The sequence below is a fragment of the Abramis brama genome, assembly GCF_963993115.1.
Source record: "Abramis brama genome assembly, chromosome: 13".
NCBI classification, from domain to species: domain Eukaryota; kingdom Metazoa; phylum Chordata; class Actinopteri; order Cypriniformes; family Leuciscidae; genus Abramis; species Abramis brama.
Window position 1 is genome coordinate 12,411,202 of NC_139975.1, and position 13,100 is coordinate 12,424,301.

The 13,100-nt window shown below is 36.3% G+C and overlaps 1 long non-coding RNA gene across 1 annotated transcript; it reads left to right on the top strand.

Annotated features, from left to right (window-relative positions):
- The first annotated feature begins 240 nt into the window (after positions 1-240).
- LOC311094303 lies at positions 241-4,257 on the top strand. Its single transcript, XR_014608637.1, has 3 exons — positions 241-715; positions 1,804-1,961; positions 3,353-4,257. It is a non-coding gene; the product is annotated as an uncharacterized lncRNA (long non-coding RNA).
- Positions 4,258-13,100: the final 8,843 nt, after the last annotated feature.

Consider the following 13,100-nt stretch of genomic DNA (forward strand, 5'->3'; position numbering starts at 1 on the left):
AGGGAGAAAACATGACAGAATAACACGGCGGGCGGTGTGTGTGTGGCGAGCTGTACCTCCGGGAATGGTACAAAAAAAATAAAGAAGCGTCGACGCAAAAAATATGACGTCGACGTAATTTTCGACGTCATCGACGCACCGCTACAACAGCCCAGTGTGCGTTCTGCCTCTCCGTCGCGGTGAACTTTTTTTTCTTGAGCACGTCTATAAACTGAAACAAAACTCAGCGAATACTTCCCAGATAGCAATTACATTTGGGCCACATGTGGGTATTATCTGGCACATATGGCCTAGATGTGGCATGGCTGAACAGATATGGGCCAAATCGTAGCCATATTTGTTTTGCCATAACTTTAAAATCTGCGGGAAATGCTGTCTTGGTTCACAACTTATTTTGAGGTATATGGCCCAGATAACAACGAACACATGAGGACCATATGTGGTTGAGCTATGGCACACAGTGAGAAACACCGACTTGTGGTAAACATTTGGCTTATACGTGGAAAAACACAGGAATCCTGAAATCAAGTGCGGCAAACATCCGCCGTTCCACACCTCAGGTTGCTCTGCATCTTCCCTCCTATTGGTGGAGAGACTACGGCGCGAGTTTTTTTTTTTTTTTTTTTTTTTTTACTACGGCGCGAGTTTGACTGAGACGCTGGGCAGCTGACGCCATTTACTCTGCTTTCCTCACGACTGTGTACATTCAGGTTAGGTAAGTGATGTTTTGGCATTTTAAAGTCATATAAATGAAATATGCAGCATTATTTGTCAATATTGCATGTTATTATGCGTTTAGTTATTCGTTCCATCGAGGAAGGGGTTGAACTAGCTAATATTTTCCTCAGTTTACTGCTATAACTTACAATAAAGTTTAATGTAACTTAACCGTTAACTTAGGCTATAGCAGTTCGCTGGTTTGTCGTTTTAAATTAAGATGTTTTTGTTTATAAATCAACAGCTCACTGTCGTACACAATAATATAGTATACCGTAGTTTGTCATTGTGTAGTAGCCTATTTGTGAATTAACGTGCAGGTGACGCGGTCCAATGTCGGTGTTACTGTTTGTCAAAAAACCTAAATCCTAATTTGTGTTCACAATCATTCAACTAATCATAATAATATAAAAATGCCAAGAATAAACACATTAATATGTGTGCATTATTGTATGTATCTTTATTTAACTCTGAAATGATATTCAACCAAGACTTTTTCTCATGACTTTTCCCTCTTTAAAATTAAAGTTTTAATGTTAACGTTAGGCTATAATTAGTGTCAAGTCACAATACCAAAATTATGACTTTCGATACAAAACCTGAACATTAACATGAACTAATAATGAACTGCACTTCTACTGCATTTATTAATATGTGTTAATGTTAATTTCAACATTTACTAACACATTCAATATAAAAAAATTGTACTTGTTAACTTTAGTATGCACTGTGAACTAACATGAACAAACAATGAATTGCTGTATTTCTGTTAACTATCAATTAATTGAGCAGCCATTCACTGCCATTATAAAGCTTGGAAGAGGCAGGACATTTTTATAATTACTCTGATTTCTAACGATAGAGATTATATACCATGCTATGGTATACTGTCATACCGCCCAGCCCTAATGTGCGGTATGGGTGGGGCAATGACAATAATTTCCATATTAAAATAGAAAATATGGTTTCAGATGGAGTAAGTAATAGTTTATAGTTCATTTTTTAATATAAAAGCACTTTCATTTTAGGGTGGTCTATTTAAATGCATATTTCAACCACTTACACAATGTGTTTTTTTCCTATCAGATTACCTGTCTGGGTCTGGTTGGTGGCTTTGACCTGAATAACACCGTGTGGAGAGTGCTGAAAGCCACTTTTACAACTGCTGCAGCACGTTATGAATTGGAGAGAAGTCAATGGGAAGATTGGTGTCCAACGCCTGGTCTTAAAGGAAGTTGTCATTGGTGAGACCTTTTTTAGAAGTCACTTTTATTTGTATAGCACTTTGCACAATACACAACTTTTCAAAACCGCTTTAGAACATTGTATTTTTATTTCTGTTATCTCAGTATCGAACCAAACAACTTTTTTTTGTCATTACCTGATCACATCCGTGGCTCATTTAAGTGACTGCATTTTTTATTTAGAAGTTTTATGTTTTGTTTTTAAAGAAAGTTATTTTTTATATATTGCGAATCATATCGTTTCAATTATACATTTTAAAGCTGTAATCACAATATAAGATTATCATTCTGTCAAAGTCTCATACCAGCGCATGCCTACAACTATCTGTATTTAGTTCATTATCACTGTGTATTTAAAAGGTTAGTTTACCCAAAAATGAAAATTCTGTCAGTAATTACTCACCCATGTTGTTCCAACCCCCGTAAGACCTTCGTTCATCTTCGGAACACAAATTAAAATTTATATGATGAAATCTGAGAGCTGCCTCACTCCTCCATAGGCTTCTCTGTTATTGAAACTTGCCAGCCCAGAAAGTTAGTAAAGACATTGTTAAAATAGTCCAAGAATACAATGGCTGAACCTTAAGTTTATCAAGTGTCGAAAATAAATTATTTATTTAAAAATTTTCTTATGGGTTTTTTGTGCGCAAAATAAGCTAAAATAAAGACTTTATTCAACGTAGTGTAACAGCACAGCGCTTCTGTGTTGTACGTCAGAACGTAGGCTCACGATTGGCCAGCATCCCACACATGACCAGCGTCGGCCAATAGTGAGTCTACGCTCTGACGTACAACCCAGAAGTTGGAAAAACTTGAGGGTAATTACAGATAGAATTTTCATTTTTGGGTGAACTAACCCTTTATGTTCCTCCTTGCATTCAGTACTTGGCCCATTATTGTTTGTGTGTTTCTGCTTCCAAATTGTCTCGCATTCATTGCAGATTATCTTGAGTTTATTTTGTGTTAGTAAAAACACTTATTTTAGACTCTGTTTTTGGACTATAACATGACATTAATGCTATCTGTGTTGGTGTGTTTTTACATTAGAGTGTGCATGTCTTTTTTTTAAAAAAGAAGCAGAATGCATGCAGTGCTGTAAATTTTAACCGGTTGTTGGTGCAAAAGTATTCTAAAAATTGAAATAATTTGTCATAAGGAATTACGGTATAATTCTTGCCCACATATTGAAAAATACAATTTGCAATTCCTTTTGAAAATTTACTGGAAAAAAACTTTCATACACTGGTAATTCAGAGGTGTTTAATTTGTTAATAATTGCAATTAAAATATTAAAGGATATTTACATTAACGATTTTTTTCTTCATTCTACTGCAGCTCTATCTTCCAGGTTGTATTGCTGCTAACATTATTTAAATTCTTCTTTATTGCAGGTGCAGTCAGGCAGAATCCCCTTACTGGAAAAGGTCAACACATTGCCGATGCCGACCCTCATTGGAGACTTCTCTGCACATCAACACACTTCTCATCAACAACTCTTTACCTTTCAAGTTTGCTTTAACTTTCTCAATTTCTCTTTAAAGTTCTCTTTACCAACTGTGATTTATTTGTATTACTCTCATTAGACTAATTAAACATAACATTAATACACGCTTTGATCGAGTGTTTTGAACTTTGGTGTAAAAAATTAGCTTTGAATGCTATTTATATTATTAATTTGTATTCTTAAATGTTTTCAACTGAATTCTACTTAAAATAAGTACAACTGAGTAGCTGTAATTATGTATTCTTAAATGTTTTCAACTGAATACTACTGTAATTATTAAATTCAACTCTGTTGCTGTAATTATATTTATTTTGATAAATGTTTTCAACTGAATACTACTGTAATTATTATTCAACTTTTGCTGTAATTATATTTATTTTTATGAAATGTTTTCAACTGAATACTACTGTAATTAAGTACAACACTTTAGCTGTAATTATTTAAATGCTTGTCAAAATAAATAGTTTTGAGTACATTTGTTGTTGAGTGTTTAATTTACCTGTGAGTTAATAAGACTTTAAATACTGTCAGCTGCATGTGGGCCACATAAGGGCCGTTAGATTTTAACAGAACTCAACCATACTAAAGTTGCATACCAGGCCCACATATGGGCCACATGAAATTGTAGTATTTGGCTCATGCTTGGTGGAGTTATGGCAGTCCTTTGGTTCAGTTCTGGCAAAGGAGATGTGGGCCATATCTGGGCCGGCAAACACAAACTAATCTGGGCCACAGCTCAGCTGTTTATCTGGCCCACATCTTTGCCAAAGGTAATTTGCTGACTGGGTTGTCACACATTTATGAGCCATACACCTTTATAAACATTTAAGTGTGTACTTTTAAATGATCGGATTCAAAACGATCAATATTCTCTGTTTAAGTAATTTGTATAAAACCAACAAGATGTCCAGCTTCTCAAGCGCTTCCTAATTATTTTTTAATTTACCACGCCCACTCGCGCAAAAGATATTCACATGCAAATCTCCACATGGAACGCGATTGCGCTCATTACCTCAACAACAAAACACTTCACTTCACTTTTCGTCGACTTTGAAAGACGTGCCTGAGCTTACATTGGATTTACATCAGAAGAAGAAGAACCCGATTTGAAGACAAGAAAGATAAGGTAAGAAATTATATACTTACATATTAGTTTGCTATTGTTGCATAAATTTCACATTGCAGTTGAACTGTTGCTAGATATATGGTGAATATTATAATATTTAGACCCGTGTTTACTGTTACTGTGTTTGTGGATATCTGCTCAAACGTAGATATGTATATGGTAACCATAATGTTTTATATTTGAGCGCGATCGCGTTTGAATGTATCATATTTTGGATCGTGATCGCGTTTGAATGTATCATATTTTGGATCGTGATCGCGTTTGAATGTATCATATTTTGCAGCGCGATCGCGTTTGAATGTATCATATTTTGCAGTGCGATCGCGTTTGAATGTATCATATTTTGCAGCGCGATCGCGTTTGAATGTATCATATTTTGCAGTGCGATCGCGTTTGAATGTATCATATTTTGCTGCGCGATCGCGTTTGAATGTATCATATTTTGGATCGTGATCACGTTTGAATGTATCATATTTTATCCAGCACTGTGCATAGCTTATGCCTACAAGGCACAACAGACCTGGTGTTCACTGTTCATTATATTATATATTGTTGGAAACATTTGTGTGTGTGTGTGTGTGTGTGTGTATTCTGTGAATTTTAAAAAGCAATTTTAACCAGAAAAATCTAAAATTTATTCCCAAAATCGTGCAGGCCTTTCTCTTGATATCAGTATGTTCACTTTTTTTTTCAGGGCCCAGATGCCACTGAGGACTTCAGTGAACATGAACATGGTAAAGTGAAAATCAAACACCTTGGAAATGAAAGGTATGTACAATGTTTTTAGGAATGGCACAAAGGTCTTTTTCTTTGGATCATTGTTTTCAATAAGTGCTTTTTTGGCATTTGTTGTGTGTATCTTTGGACTATGTTGTGTTGTAAATAAATCCAAACAATTTAAAAGCCATTCTTTTTTTAAATCTCCTCATTTACAGTATTGTGCAAGGTTGCTCAGAATGACAGGGCCTGATAGCTCCTAATAGGGCCATTAGGGGAGGGTCTTTGTCTTTCTCAGGTGAGAAAAGCTTACATATTAATGACCTCTTGCATAAGGCTTTTTCACACAAAACACGTCGTAAAATTTTTAAATCAATATATTGTCTTATCTGAATGAGCAATCAGGGTGATTTTCACATAGTTTTAGAGCAAATATTCTAGGCTACGGCATACAATTTTCAAAAGTCTTGTGAAGAAATAATCAGTATGGGTTTCATGGCCTTATTTCAGTGAGAATTTTTTTTTGTATTTTCACAAACCACGCATAAATGTCATTATCTCAAAACTACAAACTTTTACATACATGCTGCTGATATATTATTGTAGCAGAGTTTGTGCTGAATACAGTGTAATTAGACTTTAGCCATGAAAATGTCACAAGTAACAGAAATAACCACAAATGTCAGAGCATGTCAGAACACCTCCAGGGCCCAGAAAACAGCTCAGACCCCAGAGGGTTAAAACCTTGTGTTATAAGTTTGTTGCTTAATGATAGATGAAAACAGAAAATGTGATATGTGTGCACAGAATTATAGCCTAATAGCAGGCTAAAATGGACTAAAGGCCATTAAGGGAAAAAGGGGAAAGTGTTTTGTTTTTCCCTCAAAGTGTATGACAATAGAAAAATATATTACTTTATTTTACTGAACATTTTGTAGCAACACCGTTTGGAAAAGGAAATTCTTAACTATTTCCCCGCCAGTGTTTTTGAAAAGCCAGTCAGTGCCAGCATATTTTATAATTTTTACAAAAGTTTCATATAGCCCCCAGAATATTTTGTTGTTTGAATATCTGAACATGCAATATAATAAAGAAATTGTCCCCTTTAAAAAAAACAACAAAAAAAAAAAACATTTTATTCTAGCTTCATGTATTCTTTTTCTATCAACAATTGAATATGGGTACTTTCATTTAAAAAAAGAAGCATTTTTTGAGCAAAAAGCTGATAAAATCAAGTTTTTGTCAAAGACTACTTCTGGATTAGATTCAGAAAGATGATCAAAAAATAGATGGAGTAGATCAAGTCCATCAACACCCCCCAAAGCTTGCACAGTCCTAGCTCGTCCTGGGTTGACACTTCATTCGGTAACGTTAGGTAATTTTGATTTTATTGCTTTTTAATGTTGATGATCCCTTTATTTTACATATAAATCTGCTTACATATGCTATCCTTTTCTGCTTCTTCTTTCTGCACTCTTTCAGAAGTTGCATAATAGCACCCCCTACCATACAGTAAAAACACAGAAAGCCGGTAAATTCCGTCAGTGACGGGCAAGTGTTGTCTAGTAAATGATGGAAAATTCCGTCAATGGTGGGGAAAGAGTTAAAGGTCAAATTTGCAACAAATTCATTCTCATCTCATACATATATAAAAAAAATTATTGGCTGCAAAAAACATTCAACATTTTTCTCATTTGCCAATGTAACAGTTTTTAGGGTGTATGTCTTTAAATAGGTGTGTATTGGCTGTTTTGGGAGAAAATCAAATCAAAAGGATCTTATACCCTCAGGTATTTTACCCAAAATATGTTCATGATTATGAAATGAATGTGACTGAAAGGACAAACAATAACCTGTTTAAGATTTGCACATTTAGTTTTTACATGGAAGCCTTTAGAAAGCTTCAAATGACTTAAACCAGTGAAACCAAGAATAAGAAACAGAGTGAGAGAAAGAGACAAATGATGAGCGTACTTGTGGAGCCCATAGTAAGGAAGGTTAAACCGGATTCTCTGCAGTTCATCACTCGAGGGATGATGTCAAGATTTCTCTGCTGGACTGTTCTTTCTCTCTCTTAGGTTTCGTACTCACTTCACATAAGACATCTTCACAATCTTAGAACTTGGGGGCTGCACAGCCATTCCGGAGCATTCCCAGAGAGAAAAGTAAACACAACACACACAGAGAGCAAATGACGGAGGCATTACAAGCATGACAAGAGCTCTGGGGGTCGTGGCAGACACAGCAATGCTTCAAACAACACCTATAGTTAAGCAATGGGGGTCTACAAAGTTCTCCTCATAGCAATGATGGGAAACAGCAGGGAGATTATTAAACATTGAGCTTAAACTGCGACCCTTGGTTGTTTTGCACAATTTTAACCTCTGCATTTATATAATTATGGGTGATTGAAAAAGATCTATTTATTCTTATAATATAATTATTATACATAAGCATAAGCAAGAAGGGTAAGAAAAAAAAGACTATTGTTAATATACCGCACAAAAAAATAAGAATAAATAAAACTGCCATTGTACCCGGGGACGTGACAAAAATGGCATCACCTTCTCAAACCAAAGTGGAGAAAAAAGGGCGGGACAACCTGCCACTCACATGACATCTATGCAAATTATGTGTATGTATGTATATATATATATATATATATATATATATATATATGAAGCGTTCAGATGCAAAAGCCTCTAAGTGCCATCTGAAATTTTCTTCTAGAATGATCATTTTTATCAAGCTCTTATATTTAAGTTCAGTAATTTCAGTTAAATGGCAATGAAAATAACCTATTAATTGTCATTTAAGTGAAAAAAATTTCAGATGGCACTTAGAGGCTTTTGCATCTGAACTCTTCATACATAGATAGATAGATAGATAGATAGATAGATAGATAGATAGATAGATAGATAGATAGATAGATAGATAGTAGGGGTGCACGATTCAGAAAATGTCACGATTCGATTCGATATCGATTTTTAGGCTCAAGATTCGATTCAAAATCGATTCTCGATTCAAAAAAACGATTCACAGTATGTAAATGTTAGGGGTGGGAATCTTTAGTCACCTCACAATCCGATCCAATTCCAGAATGATTCTTTATCTACTCCTCCCCCCTCCCCTTTTTCTTCATCTTTACTTGTTGTTTTTTACTATGACATCATAGACTGCGGGAGATCTATTAAGCTGCATTCACGCACGGATCTCTTTTGAAATATAAGAAGTAAAGTGGTTTGTCCTGTCCGTTTAATCCCTTAAGACATAACTGTCTGTGTTTACGTTAATTTTGCACAAGTATATTAAACCACTTACACGGAGTCGCACAGCCGCATGCGCGAGCAGTCTACACAAACAAAGCGCGCGTGTCAGCATTTGAAATTGAAAGCAGCCTTCTGTTAGTCAGGTTCATATTTTAAATATACAAGTCCACTGCATTCCAAACCACATAAATGATGACTTCGTAGAGCATTTGTAAGGAAAATACCGAAAGGCGAGACAGCACGCTTCAAGTGTAACGTAACATCAAACAAAGCGCGCGTCTCTCACAGCGCATCCTGTGCAATGAAGCCTGTGAATGTCCGTGTAATTCGCTTCAACCTTTCCGAACTTATGAAAGATTATTTTACGGAAAGTTTGATTGGTGTATGTATGTGTGTGAGGAATTGGAAGAAAGCAGATTACGGGTGTTTCTAAAGCAAACTCAGCGTCATCGCATATCTGGTTAAAAACTAAGCTCAGAATCGATTCTGAAATTCTCAGAATCGATCCAGAATCGTTGGAGAGAGAATCGCGATGCATCGATGGATCGATTTTTTTTCTCCCACCCCTAATAGATAGATAGATAGATGAATTATTAGAATAATTATTATTATTGTTTTCTAGTGTGATGCAGCAGCTCTCTCCTTGTTAATTGTTAATATGAGAGCTCCTGTCAGAAAAACCAGGCTCATAATTTGCCCTAGGGCTACCCCATGGCACTGCTCTAATCAAGCACAGCTTATGATGTGCAATAAGTGGCTCCTGACGAGAGAGAGAGAGAGAGAGTACTAAGTACTAAGCCCATGGCTCGTGTAATGAGACAATACCAGAATGCTGACCACCCTGCATGAGTAATAGAATCAGCTGTGAAGCAATGCAAGGAATGGCTATGAAGTCTTAAGGAACATTTCTGAGGGATCTGCAGCTTCAGGCTCTTTTTATATCAATGCATCAGATTAATAGTTCATTTTCTTTGTTTCAAACACAAAACAGGGTGAGCTGTCAGCTCTGACAGATTTTATAAGTGATGTCGTTTATTGATGGAATATTCTCGGCATCATCATCGCCTTATGAAGTTTCCAAGCAGAATGCAAATGCAGATCCTTCAGAACTGTTCCTCCGTCTAACACAAAGACACTCTTTTGAACTGAAAGAAATGCTTTTTTCACACTTATCCAACAGAAATGTAATATGTATGCATTGAGGAGATCTCTGCTATCAAGTATGGGTTACTTTGCTAGAGTTACTTTTTCTTCTGTCACTGTCAAGTCAAGTCACCTTCATTTATATAGTGCTTTTAACAATATAGATTGTTTCAAAGCAGCTTTACAGTGATAATAGTAAATTACAGTAACAGAGATTGTTTTGGCTTTACAGCAGCTCTTGAATATAGTTATTGTCCAGCTAAAGTTAGTTTTGATTGATTGATTCACTTATGTTGCAAAGATCGTTATTAACTTAGGGGCCGCTAACACGACACCGTTCTAACAGAAAACACTCAACGCGCTCCGGCCCACTCATCCGCACAAAACAGTGCCTGGTGGCTAGAGAACGCAAACCCTGAAATAGATTCCAAGGTGCAAGCCTTGAAATAAAAAAAAATAAAAAATAAAAGTTATCTCTGCGCAAACCTCAAAGACGAAAACCCGCCGACGGCATGCACATGCGCATCACGTGTTTAGTCTATAGGTATGCGCATTTGAATATATATGTGCGCAGGCGTGTAGTCCTTCTTTACAAACCAACCCTCAACAAACTACTTGTTTGGCCTTAAAAATTTATAATAAAGAATTATTTATCACTTCCGCGTAGCCACGTGAACCGGAATTATCCCGACAACGTTTTATCTGTACAGAGGTAAAGGGTAGGAGGCCTTCACAGGGGAGAGACTAGTTGACACTTCAGGACTGCGTTGTGGTCGTGTCCAGGCGCAGGTCCTTCATCAGATCTGGATACGGCCTGGATCCGCTGGACTGCGGTAAACCGCAGACTAATTTTAGCGTAGACGCCATTCTTATGATGTAACAAGTTGAATTATAGAAGTCTATAATGTGTTATGTGTATGCTAGGTCAAAGAGATGTGTTTTTAGTCTAGATCTGAACTGACAGAGTGTGTCTGCTTCCCAGACAATGTTAGGAAGACTGTTCCAAAGTTTTGGTGCTAAATAGGAAAAGGATCTACTGCCAGCAGTTGATTTTGATATTCTAGGTATTATCAACTGGCCGTAATTTTGAGATCGCAATAGACGTGAAGGACTATAATGCGTTAAGAGCTTGCTCAAGTACTGGGGAGCTAAACCATTTAGTGTTTTGTAAGTAATGAACAATATTTAAAAATGTATACGATGTTTAATAGGGAGCCAATGCAGTGTTGACAGAACTGGGCGGATATGGTCATACTTCCTGGTTCTGGTAAGAACTCTGCTGCATTTTGGACCAGCTGTAGTATGTTTATTAAGCGTGCAGGGCAACCACCCATAATAGCATTACAATAGTCTAGCCTTGATGTCATGAATGCATGAACCATTTTTCATTGAGAGCATATGACATAATTTAGATATATTTTTAAGATGGAAAAATGCGGTTTTACAGATACTAGACACATGACTTTTAAATGAAAGATTGGTATCAAATAGCACACCCAGGTTCCTAACTGGCGACAAAGACTTGACAGAGCAGCCATCAAGTGTTAGACAATATTCTAGGTTATTACGTGAGGAAGTTTTTTGTCCAATAATTAGAATCTCTGTTTTTTTCAGAATTAAGTAGTAGGAAATTACTAGTCATCCAGTTTGAATGTCAGTCAACTATGCATTCTGTTAATTTTGTGAATTGGTAAGTTTCGTCAGGCCGTGAAGAAATATAGAACTGTGTATCATCAGCGTAACAGTGAAAACTAATTCCATGCTTCCTAATGATATCTCCCAAGGGAAGCATGTACAGAGTGAACAGCAACGGTCCTAGTACTGAGCCTTGTGGTACACCATACTGAACTTTTGATCGATAAGACATCTCTTCATTTACTGCTACAAACTGATAACGGTCAGATAAGTATAATTTAAACCATGCTAATGCATTTCCACTAATGCCAACATAATTTTCGAGTCTATTTAAAAGAATGTTGTGGTCAATAGTATCAAATGCAGCACTAAGTTCGAGTAACACTAATAGAGAGATACAACCACAATTGGATGATAAGAGCAAATCATTTGTAACTTTAATGAGAGCTGTCTCAGTACTATGGTACGGTCTAAATCCTGACTGGACATCCTCGCAGAGACCATTTCTTTCTAGAAAGGAACATAGTTGAGGATACTGCCTTTTCTAGTATCTTTGACAGAAAAGGTAGATTCGAGATCGGCCAGTAATTGACTAATTCTGTAGGATCAAGTTGCGTTTTTTTTTAACAAGCGGTTTAATCATAGCCAGCTTAAACGTTTTTGGTACGTATCCTGACAAAGATGAATTAATGATATAAAGAAGAGGATCTATGACCTCTGGAAGCATCTCTTTCAATAGCTTAGTCAGTATAGGGTCTAACATACTGTACATGTTGTCGATTTAGATGATTTATCGAGTTTAGAAAATTCTTCCATCTCCTATAGCTATGAATGAATAAAATTTTTCCTCAAGGAGACTTCAATGCACTGCCTGATGCGATACTGTAGTAGACGGTTGCATAGTTATCATTTTCTCTCTGATATTATCAATCTTGTAAGTAAAGAAGTTCATAAAGTCATTACTGCAACATCTGGGGTTGAAGCTTTATTTTTTGTTAATTTAGCCACTGTTTCAAATAAATACCTAGGGTTTTGTTTATTTTCTTCTAATAGGGTTGAAAAATAAGCAGATATAGCAGCTTTTAAGACCTCTCTGTATGCAATTGTGCTCTCTTTCCATGAAATGCGAATGGTTTCCAATGTGAATGGTTTTGTTTTCTTCCAGTTGCGCTCCATTTTTCTGGCTGTTCTCTTAAGGGCCTGAGTGTGCTCGTTGTACTATGGCGTTGGACTATTTTCTATCTTATCTTCTTTAATCGCAAAAGAGCAACTTTGTCTAAAGTGCTGTAAAAGACAGAGTCAAAGGTTTTCGCAATATCGCAATATCGAGTGCTTCTAAGCTACCTGGGATGCTGAGGAGATGAAACTGATCAGGGATATTATTAATAAAGCAATCTTTAGTGGAAGAAGTGATAGGTCTAACATATTTGTAACATAGAGTCAGCTTTGCAACCTTGGCTAAATGAAGTATACACGAGACTAGATAATGATCTGAGATGTCATCGCTCTGCTGTAGGATTTCAACGGCATCAACACTGATTCCATGTGATAGTATTAGATCTAGAGTATGATTACAACAATGAGTAGGTCCTGACACGTGTTGTCTAACTCCAATAGAGTTCAGAATGTCTTTAAATGCCAATCCCAATGCATCTTTTTCGTTATCTACATGTATATTAAAATCACCAACAATTAGGACTTTATCTGCAGCCAGTACTAACTCTGATAGAAAGTCAGCAAATTCT